At 38.6% G+C, this 13963-nt stretch overlaps 1 pseudogene; it reads right to left on the bottom strand.

The window, feature by feature from the left end:
* Nucleotides 1-984: 984 nt before the first annotated feature.
* LOC113839066 overlaps nucleotides 985-13963 on the bottom strand; it is a 19626-nt pseudogene continuing 6647 nt past the window's right edge.

Genomic DNA, 13963 nt, shown 5'->3' with positions numbered 1-13963 from the left:
AAGGGCATGCTTGCTTCATCTTTACCTTGATGCCTAGGCTAGCATGGAATTCCTGATCTTCTGCCTCTCCCACCCAGGTAATGATTTGGAGGTATGCACCAACATATCCAACTTTTCTCATTTTGTCCAAATTGTAAAGGAACTTCTCTTAGCTTACATAATATCCAGATTTTTGTGTAAGAACAATAAATTCTTCGGTTGTTTGGCAAATTGATATATCTGGACTGCTGCCTCCCATAAAGGTAAAACCCTCTGTTACAAGAGATCAATTCAGTTAACCAGACGAAGAGAAGATAACCCTGGAAGAATGTGGCGGTGTATACATTTCAAGGAAAGCAATAGGTGTTAGAGGTAGGTGGATTTCTGTCTTCCCGGTCAGCTCATTCATTCCTCATACAGAGTTCCCCGCTTGAAATCTCAGGTGTTATCTAGACACTTTCTTTTAGATAATATGTTGAACCATATTTCCAAGAGTTTTGCTGTGTGCCAGGTTGTAGGTGGCTCTCCAAACATTTCTAGAATAAGCTTCTCTACCCTTCCTAGGGTTCCCTCACTGTACCACATCACAGCTAGATTGCATTAATTTAGTAAATCACACCAATCATGAGCTGAAGTTTAAATCTTCCCTTAACATACCAGTTAATTGTCCATAGGATAAGCCTAGATAGGACACACGTAGAAGAATCAATCAGTTTCTGGCAGTGATTTCATCCACCCAGAACAAAACTGGTAGTACAACTGTCATGTTGTCTTACTTTCCTCAAACCAGCTGACCCATGGGGGACCACTCCTGTAAGTGTACCATTCTCCTATATTTTCCATAAAGACTTAACTGAAATTTGTGACCAACCCGCTTAATTTGGAACTGTCATTCAGAATACATTAAACCAACTGAGTTCTATTCCTGCTTGCGTCACAAAGTGACATTGTGGCTTAAATTATACAAAGGAAAATACAGGACAGAAACAAAAATGCAACACAGTATACCTCCAAAACAAAAACTTTTAATATATATCTGGAAACAACATTGCCTAATTGACTTGGACTCATTCAGGTCTGTCATGCTGAAAAGCCAGTCAATTGTCAGATAGGCCTTTTGTGTGGATGGACATATACATTGTATAAATGAGCATATCTAGAACTGTGTCAGGGAATATCCAAATAGATTTACATGGGAATAAACATGGATGCTGACTTCTCATCATTTACTATATGAACACATCTAGCAGGAAGTTAATTAATCCACTTTTTATTTTCATTTATGTTCCACACAATATGTATGAAATTTGGCTTCATTAAGCGAATCATGTATGACACAAATATGTTGAAAGCAGTCACAAGATTATCCTTGAAGGGCCCAAGGAAACATCTTTACTAAGAACATAGTTATCACATATCTAGGTCCGGTTTGGTTTGATTCTTAATTTATTTAAAGAATGTCCCAGTTGAGGTCAATTCTTACTAGGACTGAATTCAGTGGCATTCTTCATAGGATTGTACTCATCCAAACACACATACAGAGACACCCACCCACATCCAAACACAGAGACAAACTTCCTTATCTAAATATGTCCTGGGGAATCTAAACACTTACTTCATTTTGAAAATTTGTGCTCACATAATTTATCACATTTTTAAAATAAATTTCTGAAGATTTTATTGAATCTAATACAGAATTCACAACTCTTAAGGCAACAATCATGAGGGTAAGGGTGTGTATACATACATACATACATATATATATATATATATATATATATATATATGTAGATCATATATTTTCAAGTCCTCTGTGTAAGGTGGCACAAGATATTGAACAATGTAAACACTGTTCTTAGAAACTTTCAAATACAAGGTAATAAAATTTATCAAAATAGGACTATATCTTTTCCAGAGATCATACTCCAATACTGATTTATCTTGCACGGTTACATTTTCGTTATGTATATACTTATCCAGCAAAGTGTAGCACACAACAGTTGAGGTACTTATATTAAAGAAATTAGAGCCTCCCTAATCATTGGACCAAAATAGAGTATCGTTTCTTCAGTCACATTTGTTGTTATTTGGCCCCAAAGTTATGAAAACATAAGGCTGCTCATGTAGAAATTCTTTCCCATTGCTTTGTTACTAACAAACTAAAAATGAGCAAAAGACGGCAAAAACCTCAATGAAAGCTGGCATATGACATTTAGAAAGTGAGTATTGGGCCCAGCACTGTTCCTCAGGAACACCTTGCTGATCCCATGATCTGTGAAAACAGGGCCTCTCAACCATTCTTTTACACAGAACAAAGCAACTGGGAAATTGCTCCATGAACAGCAATGTGTAGGCAGAAGTTAGTTTTCAGCTTGATCCTGTCACACTCCACTCCTCAATGAACACACAGAGGCATATATTAAGTATAAACTATTTGTCCTCAGGCTCAGGCTTCATATCGGCTCTCTCTCTCTAAATCCTAACCCATTTCTTTTCCTCAGTGAATCTCCAAGTGTTTTAGCATACCAGAGGAAACCTGAGCAACCTAACTCCCCGGAAGTTACATAGCGACTCTCTGGAGACTCACTCTCCCTATACCTCTCCCCGAATTCAACTCTGGCTGCATTCCCTATATGTCCTCACTGGCTACATATTGCCTGACCATGTGCCAAAATAGCTTCATTCATAAACCAAGAAGAGAAACATATATGCGCAGCATACAGAAAGTTAGTTGCATCAGGTTCTGTTCTCTACTGGAGGAAAGAAGGATTTCTTTTTAAATATTTAACATTGTCCAATTATGCATTTCAAAGTTGATAAGCAAAAATGAGGGATACCAATATGGAGTCCGTTAACATTTGACAAATTTGAAGAAAATGGTCCCTGATCTATCCTTGCTTGGTGAGGTTAAACCTTCAAATGCAACTTATCTTTTATTATAATTAAGAAAACCCATAATGGTAATTATCAGTCTTCAATAGCAACAAAGACTGCAGAAGGATTCTATAGAAAACAATACATTAGCAGAGACATCTCTCTTCCATGAGAGTCACCCAACGTTTTTTCGGCACTCTTGCCGCATCCCTCTTAGCCTGTATGCCCAGAATGTGTGGCAGAAATTTGGATGAAGAAAACATATGAAGGATCATCCTTTCCCTTGGCGTCTTCAGCAGTCCCTCTTCTTTGGAACCTGTTTGTCTAGTTTGGACAGCATGCTGTCAAGCAGTCAAGGGAAGAGAGGATTCTCCTCCAAATAGCAAGTTCTGCCATGTGAAAGGCAAACTCCATAACCAGATTCTTTAATGACCATCTTAATCTCTAATGTGATCTGTTGACTTCACAAGATGATTATAGCTATACATAACCAATTCCTATCAAATCATGTTAACGTGTCTATAAGGATTTTATTAAGAAAAAGTATAGAAAAGAGAAACAAATATAGCTACCACTGGAAGCTTTTGTAAGTAATAAGGAAAAAAATCTGTTAAAAATAAAACAACAAGTACAAGAACCAAAGAAGAAAAAACTGTAAAACAGCTACCAATGAGGATTTCACTAAAAGCTACAGGTACAGGGGACAGGATGGAGCTTACTCAGCATGCTCAGCTACCTCGATCTATCTGTAAATCTCCTCTTTTGTGGCAAAAGGACTGGTTTGCCACTCTATGTATATAGTTACACTATAATCAAAGAAGGCCATAATAAATATTTTTGAAAGACCAACATAGGTTACATGAATATGTCACAGAAGGGAATATTTACATTTATAAAAGATGAAATAGTATGCCTGCTTTCTAGAGGTCTACAAAGGCTATGGACGATAAGAGGATCTATTTACAAGTCATTCCTAAAATGCTACTCAGGCCATTATTTGGGTCAGGATAATTATCAATGAAGAAATTACGGGATATAATCCAGGAGATTCCACCCCGTCATTCTGATTGTTTTCCAAGAAAAAATTCTCTTTGGCTTAACTAAAGTCATCTAATTACAAACTATTTACAGTTTGATACGTGGGTGCAAACTGATTCTTCTGTGCCTTTCCAAAACTTGGAATAGGCAGCTTTTACTTGCTCAGTCAGTGAAGAAACAGAGACTTTATAACTACTAAGACAAAATTACGAGATTAGTAGAAACATCACTCCTTTGAATGCAGAAATGAATTTTCTAAATAAAGAAACAAAAAAAAATATCTTACTACAGTATTCTGAGGAAAAGGCAATGGGACATATATAGCAGCGTTTCAGTACTGCAGTCATGAATCTCTCCTGTTTCATGACATAACAGAGAAACACACACAGGCCCAGAGTTACCCCGAGATACCAACACATACTGGGTAGACACACAATTTATATAGTTTCAATAAACCATAGAAAGTCATAATAAACATTTTGTTGAAAGAACAGTATAGGATAGATGTATATGTCAAAGATTGAAATGTTTACATTTATAAAAGAGGAAACAGCATATCTGCTTTCTAGGGGACTGCAAAGACTATGGATGTTTAGATACTATATTTACAAGGCTATTTACAAATAATTCCCAAAATGCTACTCATGCCATTACTAGGCTCAGGATAATTATCAATGAAGAAACTACAGGATATAATCCAGGAGATTCAGCCCCGTCATTCTGAATGTTTTCCATGAAAACATTCTATTTGCATAACTAAAGTCATCTAATTACAAACTATTTACAGTTTGATACGTGGGAGCAAACAGATTCAGCTCTGCCTTTCCAAATCTTGGAGTAGGCAGCTTTTAGTTGCTTGTTGAGTGGAGAGAGAAAGAGAGAGAGAGAGAGAGAGAGAGAGAGAGAGAGAGAGAGAGAGAGAGAGAGAGAGACTTTATAGCTACCTGTAAATATTACGAAAGTAGTGTAAACTTCACTCATGTCAATGCAGAAATAAAATTTCTAAGTACAAAAACAAAAGAAAATTATCTTATTACACTATTCTGAGGAACATGTAAAGGAACTTAGATGGCAGCGTTTCAGTACTGCAGTCACGAAACTCTCCTGTTTCATGACATAACAGAGAAACACAGACAGACCCAGAAATACCCCGAGAAAGACACACAGACTGGGTAGACACACTATTCACATAGTTTCACTATAACTGTAGAAAGCCATAATAAATATTTTGTTGAAAGAACAAAATAGGATACATGTATATTTCACAGGCAGGAATCTTGATATACATAAAAGATGAAACAGTATACCTGCTTTCCGGGGAGTTCAAAGACTATGGATGGTTAGATGCTCCATTTACAAGGCTATTTGCAAGTAAAAACTAAAATGCTACTCATGTCATTAATTGGGTCACGATAATAAAAACCAGGAGATTCAGCCCCATCATTCTGAATGTTTTCCAGGAAAACATTCTCTTTTGCTAAACTAAAGTCATCTATTTACAACCTATTTACAATTTGATCCATGGGTGCAAACCAATTTATCTGTGACTTTCCAAATCTTGGATTAGGCAGGTTTTCGTTGCTCAGTGAGTGAAAAAAAATAAGGGGGAGAGAGAGATAGAGAGAGAGAGAGACAGAGAGACAGAGAGACAGAGAGAAAGAGAGAGACAGAGTGAAAGAGAGAAAAAGTTTATAAATGCTAGGACAAAATTAGCTGAGCAGTAGAAACATCACTCGTTTTAAGGCAGAAATAAGATTTCTAAATACAAAAACAAAATAAATGATCTTACTACACTATTCTGAGGAAAAGGTAAAGGGACTTAAATAGCAGCGTTTCAGTACTGCAGTCATGAAACTCTCCTGTTTCATGACATAAGAAAGAAACACACAGAGACCCTCATTTAACTCATCCTCTACTAATAAATTCTAGGAAAATAATTGACAAAAGTAAAAATAACATACACAAAGAAACTAACATGCACATATTCTCACCATATAACTAGTTTATAGCAAAGCACCCTTGAAGAGCTGACCTGAAGACATAATGCAATCTGAAGATACAGTTAGTGCTTACACTCTAGCCTTCATGCTATTACAGCTTGGTTATTTGATCATCAGTAGTGACAGTTAAATATTTGCTAATGTCAAATTGTAATTGTAAAATTGTTTTTTACATAATCAATCATTAAAATTTCTTAATCCAAAATGAAGATAATTTGTTCTACTATTTTTTTCCAACACATGAAGCACACAATATTTGAAATTTTTTTTTCCTGTTTGAACAGTACTTCTTTCTCAGTGTACCATTCTTAACCAACTTTGTGAACTATTCCATTGTGAAAGGATAAAATGAGCTCTACTTGGCACTGCCTTCAGCTGCCATGCCTTTAAATGCAGAGAAAGTTCTGCTTTAGTATATAACACCATAAAAGGAGACACATTTGAAGTTTAACTTCCATCCCAACCACACTCCACCCCAGTTTGAGACAAGATTTCATGTCTATTATCCAGACTGGCCTCAACTTTACTATGATACCCAGCTTAACTCTGAACTCCTGATCTCCTGCCTCTACTTCCCGAGTGCTGGCTTGGGGGTGTGCACAACCATGTCCAACTTTTCCTCATTTAGTCCAAGTTATAAAGCAGCTTTTCTTAGATTACTTGCCTTAGAGTTTTCTGTCAAAAACAGTCATTCTGTCTTTTGGCAAGTGGATGTGTCACAAGTGTAGCCACCCAGAAATGTAGAAGACACCCTTGAAAGAAATCATTGCAGTTAACAAAATGAAGTGAAGATGACATGCAAGTAGAAGTTGGCACACAACTTTAATTCTAGCTTCAGGAGGTAGAAGCAGGTGGATCTCTGACTTCCTGGTCAGCCCATTCTACATAGAGAGTTCCAGCCTCTGGTATTATCTATACAGTTGTTTACCTAGTCTGTTAAAGCATGACTCCAAGTGTTTTTGCATTGTGTCAGCTTAGAGGTTGCTCTAAAATCATTTCTAGAATGATTTCCATATCCTTGTTAGGATTAAGGCACTGAAACACATCACAACTAGATTGCATAGAGTTAGCAACAACCACCCCGGACAATACCTGAAGGTTTAATATTCCTTTTAAAATGAGAGTCCTTAATGTACCCATTAGTTGGTCAGATGCTAAAGCCCATGGGTGACCTAATGAGAAGGCTCCTTCTATTTAGGGAACAACACTCAGCTAAACCAGAAGAGCTCTGCTAGTACAACTGTCATGATGTCTTCCTTTAGTCAACCCAGCTGTCCCAGGTGATGCCACTCTAGACTGATTGAGACTGCTCCTCTGAGTGTACCATTCTGCTAGCTTTCCATCAGAGAATTAACTGAAACTTTTGGCCAACAGCTGATGCTTGAACTGTCTGTCATTCACCAGTAATTATGCTCAAAAATCGGAAGCTGGAATAGGACTAAATCATGCTGAATACATGAAATGCTAAATGAAATTTCAACGAGATACCTGTTGCAAAATCCTTCACAACATGGACATTCAAGATGAAACCACTAAGATTTCCACTCAACTTCCAGCTCTATTTTCTTTTTCAATCACCTTTGCTTAGTTTTTGTATTTGTATAAACACCCAATTCTCTTAACCAAGAAGGATAATCTGCATTTGGTGGGCAGCATCGCTGGCTTCATCTTCTAGTCAGATGCCTTCTGAGATGTGGAGCTGTGTGAGGAAGAGCTGCAGGGCGAGGAACATTCTGGAGAACACAGATAATGCAACAGGGGGAGGCGACTCTTCCCACACAAGTCCACAGACTTAATTCATCTGACAAAGCAGTCCAAACACACTCTGGTATACCTAGAGCTTGGGGAATTGGCAAGCTGAATCCAAGTATCTTAGCAGATTGCCAGGAAGATAAGAGTGAGTGTCAGAAATATTTCTGGATCCTCCTGGTCTTTGCCAGTAATCCCAGTCCAGTTGGAGGGCTATATGTTAAATGACTAAGCAAAGAAGCAAACAATGGATTTCCTTGAAAACTCAGCTCTTCAAGATGAATAGTGTTGGGGATCTCTGGAGGCCGGTCCGTCAGCAAGTTATCGAGGAGAGTGGGGAAACCGATGCAACTGTGAAAGCTGAGAAAACACATTGGGATTTTGTTGTCAGATAACACCAATAACTGAGAGAAGGTAGAATTGCTAATTCTGGGCGCGGGTGGGGGGGACTACTATCCTGATGTTTGCTGCCCATGTTAAGGGTCTGCCGGTTTCCCCCTCCAAAACCTAGGCTGGGCCCTCCTGGAAACATTGCCAGTGAGTTTGAGTACCTGGAGTGTGCAGAGAGCTGCTACCGTGTCGGTCCCTCCAGCAGCAAGCCTGTGTCCTGGAGCCTCTTGTTCCTGTCCATCAGCATGCCCAGTGGCACTCTGCCACAGCAGCTGGGGTCGCAGCGCCATGGGCGGGTCCCTGCTCATGTCCTGTAGCTGGAGGTCAGAGAAGTGGCTGCTCAGCCCCTGCCTGGGAAGCATTGTCAGATGGTTGTAGGGCAGCAGCAGCCACAGCGTCGCCAACCGGGAGCCCCGCATCTCTGCTGGGCTCCCCTCTAGCTCGGGATCTGGAGCCTAGGCCCACAGGCTGAGGAGGGAGCAGCTGAGTCCATGTCTCCCATAGTGGAGGCTTCACTCATCTGTCTGGATTCCCAGGCAGCTGCCAGCTGACACCGTGGCACCTCCCGGAACCGGAAGTGAGCTCCGTGTAGGAAGTGCCTGGGCTTGGAGGATTTGGGGCCGCTCACACAACCTTTCTCTAAGATTTAAGGGAAATGTGGACCTTTATCATTTTATGGACTGAAAAATGTGTTGAAACACTCTGTTAGACACCGAATGTAGCTGAGATCTTGACACATGTTTACTTCATGTGTGAGATGGTGTACGTGGGAGAGCCCTTGTGCCTGTCCTTTTCCTCTGCCTGTCTCAGGATCACAGACAGCCTTCCCACAGATCAGGGCAGGATCCAGCAACGTTACCATGAATCTTGACAGGGAACTGAGAAAATAACGTCACTTATGGGACACAGCAAAAGTGGAGGGTTTCAAAGCGTTTTGGGAAGTATTATTCGACTTATAATGAATTGCTTCTTTTTTACCTAAAATCAAAAAAAGCATAGCTGTGTAGAACGGTCATTCAGCAATAGACATGCGTTGCATGTATTAACTGCTGACTGTTATTTCTCGAATAAGCATGACAATGGGACCAAATTAGGTGGTCTACCTATGTCAGGACGTGACAAGAATAAATTATCTGATATCTGTGTTTGCTTTCCCTTCAGCTGAAAAGATTAGGCGGTCAATTCCATGCTACTGAAAACGGCGACTCAGATCGTCCCCAAGTAGCAGTAAATTGTACTGCTACTGGATTGAGATTCCTGGTATATATCCTTTCCAGCATAAACTCTAAACAGCTCTTCTGCTTCTCATAGGGTCCAAATGCCAGACCAGCAGGGTTTCATGAAAGTTCAAAGTAAGGAACAAAGAGTTCATTGGTTTCCTTAAAATGAGGCTGAGCAGTCTGTTGCTAACTTGATAAGAAAACCGATTATTTGGCAAATGCAACATAACAGAAAATTGATTCATATTAATAAATGAAGTCTAAGTGTGAAAAATAGTCATACTCTAAATAAACATTAAATATTAAGTTACTACTTACTCTTAAAAGTATGTGTGGCGTTGTAAATACTAAATGGGAAGGTGGCTTGCATGTGAAATTTCCCCCTTGGTGTCAAACCTTTAGACATTTGGTCTCCAAGTAGTGGTGGTTGTGGATCCTATAGGATTTGGACCCTTGATTGAGGAAGTGAGTCAGTGGGGAATGACTTCAGTTTTTATAACTGAGCCCAACTTTGCGTTCCCTGACAGATGCCCGAACTGCACATCCAATGTGACCATCCTGCCCCCTGTACTTGATGCCCTGTCTTCTCTTACTACTACTATTTTGATTTTATTGTGACAATGACATGAACCCCAAAAAGTATAGGCAGTCCCTACATCACATAATTATATGCTCATACTTTTGTTTGATGCCTCTGGGTTCACTGGTAGGATTGGAAGCCTTCCTACAATACACTTTGAAAACCACAGCTGTTTCCAAAATGTTTACCTGAACTAAGGGTGCAAATTCTCAGTATCTGCCCCAGTTACCAAACTAAAATAAAAATAAATAAAGAATGATTCCAAGACCAAAACAAAACAAAACAAAACAAAATAAAAGAATGGTGGTGAGGCTTTATTCATAAGTATATGTGTGCTAGTCCATACCACCATGCCACTCCAGCAAGGTGTTTACCCATAAGAAAAGAGGGGGAATTATAAGAACATTTGCTATAGCTGCATAAATGTATCCCTTGCTATCATATAACAATGCACACCCCTCACACTGATGTATGTGTATGCATATGTAACTCTAACCTCTACCTCAGAGCCACCATTCTGGCATTGAAATAGCGGAATTGTCTTCTGAATTTTCTACTCTATCTTTTTAAATATATAAATAATATGATATGACATACTAGAATATATTTGAAACGAACTTTAGTCTGACCAACCATGTTTCATGCTATCATAGGTTAGCATTTTCGTCACCAGAAGTGAGACTTAGATATTTTCAAATGCCAATAGGTTTTCCTGCATAACCCAGTACTAAAATTTGTGAATATCCACTGACAATAATTTGTGGCAATATTTTTCTCCTACACCTCTAGGATACAGGATTTTATTATTCCCATTCCTGTTTTATCAAAACTTCTGTCGAAGTGTTCAGTGGTTAAAGCTACTTTGTGACCGATTCTATTGTAAATGGATATATTGAGCTCTATTTCTCACTCCCTTCAATTCCCATGTTATCTGCTTGTAGTTTTGCTTACATGTGCAGAGAAAATTTTCCTGTAGTATACATCACGAGCCAAGGAGCCATATTTGCCAGTTAAAAGCCACCCCACGCCAACTCATAGCCCACTCTGAGACAAGGCTTCATGTATAAAGGGCATGCTTGCTTCATCTTTACCTTGATGCCTAGGCTAGCATGGAATTCCTGATCTTCTGCCTCTCCCACCCAGGTAATGATTTGGAGGTATGCACCAACATATCCAACTTTTCTCATTTTGTCCAAATTGTAAAGGAACTTCTCTTAGCTTACATAATATCCAGATTTTTGTGTAAGAACAATAAATTCTTCGGTTGTTTGGCAAATTGATATATCTGGACTGCTGCCTCCCATAAAGGTAAAAGCCTCTGTTACAAGAGATCAATTCAGTTAACCAGACGAAGAGAAGATAACCCTGGAAGAATGTGGCGGTGTATACATTTAAAGGAAAGCAATAGGTGTTAGAGGCAGGTGGATTTCTGTCTTCCCGGTCAGCTCATTCATTCCTCATACAGAGTTCCCCGCTTGAAATCTCAGGTGTTATCTAGACACTTTCTTTTAGATAATATGTTGAACCATATTTCCAAGAGTTTTGCTGTGTGCCAGGTTGTAGGTGGCTCTCCAAACATTTCTAGAATAAGCTTCTCTACCCTTCCTAGGGTTCCCTCACTGTACCACATCACAGCTAGATTGCATTAATTTAGTAAATCACACCAATCATGAGCTGAAGTTTAAATCTTCCCTTAACATACCAGTTAATTGTCCATAGGATAAGCCTAGATAGGACACACGTAGAAGAATCAATCAGTTTCTGGCAGTGATTTCATCCACCCAGAACAAAACTGGTAGTACAACTGTCATGTTGTCTTACTTTCCTCAAACCAGCTGACCCATGGGGCACCACTCCTTGCTGATTATGACTGCTCCTGTAAGTGTACCATTCTCCTATATTTTCCTTAAAGACTTAAGTGAAATTTGTGACCAACCCGCTTAATTTTGAACTGTCATGCAGAATACATTAAACCAACTAAATTCTATTCCTGCTTGTGTCACAAAGTGACATTGTGGCTTAAATTATACAAAGGAAAATACAGGACAGAAACAAAAATGCAACACAGTATACCTCCAAAACAAAAACTTTTAATATATATCTGGAAACAACATTGCCTAATTGACTTGGACTCATTCAGGTCTGTCATGCTGAAAAGCCAGTCAATTGTCAGATAGGCCTTTTGTGTGGATGGACATATACATTGTATAAATGAGCATATCTAGAACTGTGTCAGGGAATATCCAAATAGATTTACATGGGAATAAACATGGATGCTGACTTCTCATCATTTACTATATGAACACATCTAGCAGGAAGTTAATTAATCCACTTTTTATTTTCATTTATGTTCCACACAATATGTATGAAATTTGGCTTCATTAAGCGAATCATGTATGACACAAATATGTTGAAAGCAGTCACAAGATGATCCTTGAAGGGCCCAAGGAAACATCTTTACTAAGAACATAGTTATCACATATCTAGGTCCGGTTTGGTTTGATTCTTAATTTATTTAAAGAATGTCCCAGTTGAGGTCAATTCTTACTAGGACTGAATTCAGTGGCATTCTTCATAGGATTGTACTCATCCAAACACACATACAGAGACACCCACCCACATCCAAACACAGAGACAAACTTCCTTATCTAAATATGTCCTGGGGAATCTAAACACTTACTTCATTTTGAAAATTTGTGCTCACATAATTTATCACATTTTTAAAATAAATTTCTGAAGATTCTATTGAATCTAATACAGAATTCACAACTCTTAAGGCAACAATCATGAGGGTAAGGGTGTGTATACATACATACATACATACATACATACATATATATATATATATATGTAGATCATATATTTTCAAGTCCTCTGTGTAAGGTGGCACAAGATATTGAACAATGTAAACACTGTTCTTAGAAACTTTCAAATACAAGGTAATAAAATTTATCAAAATAGGACTATATCTTTTCCAGAGATCATACTCCAATACTGATTTATCTTGCACGGTTACATTTTCGTTATGTATATACTTATCCAGCAAAGTGTAGCACACAACAGTTGAGGTACTTATATTAAAGAAATTAGAGCCTCCCTAATCATTGGACCAAAATAGAGTATCGTTTCTTCAGTCACATTTGTTGTTATTTGGCCCCAAAGTTATGAAAACATAAGGCTGCTCATGTAGAAATTCTTTCCCATTGCTTTGTTACTAACAAACTAAAAATGAGCAAAAGATGGCAAAAACCTCAACGAAAGCTGGCATATGACATTTAGAAAGTGAGTATTGGGCCCAGCACTGTTCCTCAGGAACACCTTGCTGATCCCATGATCTGTGAAAACAGGGCCTCTCAACCATCCTTTTACACAGAACAAAGCAACTGGGAAATTGCTCCATGAACAGCAATGTGTAGGCAGAAGTTAGTTTTCAGCTTGATCCTGTCACACTCCACTCCTCAATGAACACACAGAGGCATATATTAAGTATAAACTATTTGTCCTCAGGCTCAGGCTTCATATCGGCTCTCTCTCTCTAAATCCTAACCCATTTCTTTTCCTCAGTGAATCTCCAAGTGGTTTAGCATACCAGAGGAAACCTGAGCAACCTAACTCCCTGGAAGTTACATAGCGACTCTCTGGAGACTCACTCTCCCTATACCTCTCCCCGAATTCAACTCTGGCTGCATTCCCTATATGTCCTCACTGGCTACATATTGCCTGACCATGTGCCAAAATAGCTTCATTCATAAACCAAGAAGAGAAACATATATGCGCAGCATACAGAAAGTTAGTTGCATCAGGTTCTGTTTTCTACTGGAGAAAAGAAGGATTTCTTTTTAAAAATTTAACATTGTCCAATTATGAATTTCAAAGTTGATAAGCAAAAATGAGGGATACCAATATGGAGTCCGTGAACATTTGACAAATTTGAAGAAAATGGTCCCTGATCTATCCTTGCTTGGTGAGGTTAAACCTTCAAATGCAACTTATCTTTTATTATAATTAAGAAAACCCATAATGGTAATTATCAGTCTTCAATAGCAACAAAGACTGCAGAAGGATTCTATAGAAAACAATACATTAGCAGAGACATCTCTCTTCCATGAGAGAGTCACCCAACGTTTTTTCGG

The sequence above is a fragment of the Cricetulus griseus genome, unplaced genomic scaffold, assembly GCF_003668045.3.
Source record: "Cricetulus griseus strain 17A/GY unplaced genomic scaffold, alternate assembly CriGri-PICRH-1.0 unplaced_scaffold_44, whole genome shotgun sequence".
Lineage (NCBI taxonomy): Eukaryota > Metazoa > Chordata > Mammalia > Rodentia > Cricetidae > Cricetulus > Cricetulus griseus.
This window is presented reverse-complemented; position numbering and strand designations above follow the sequence as displayed.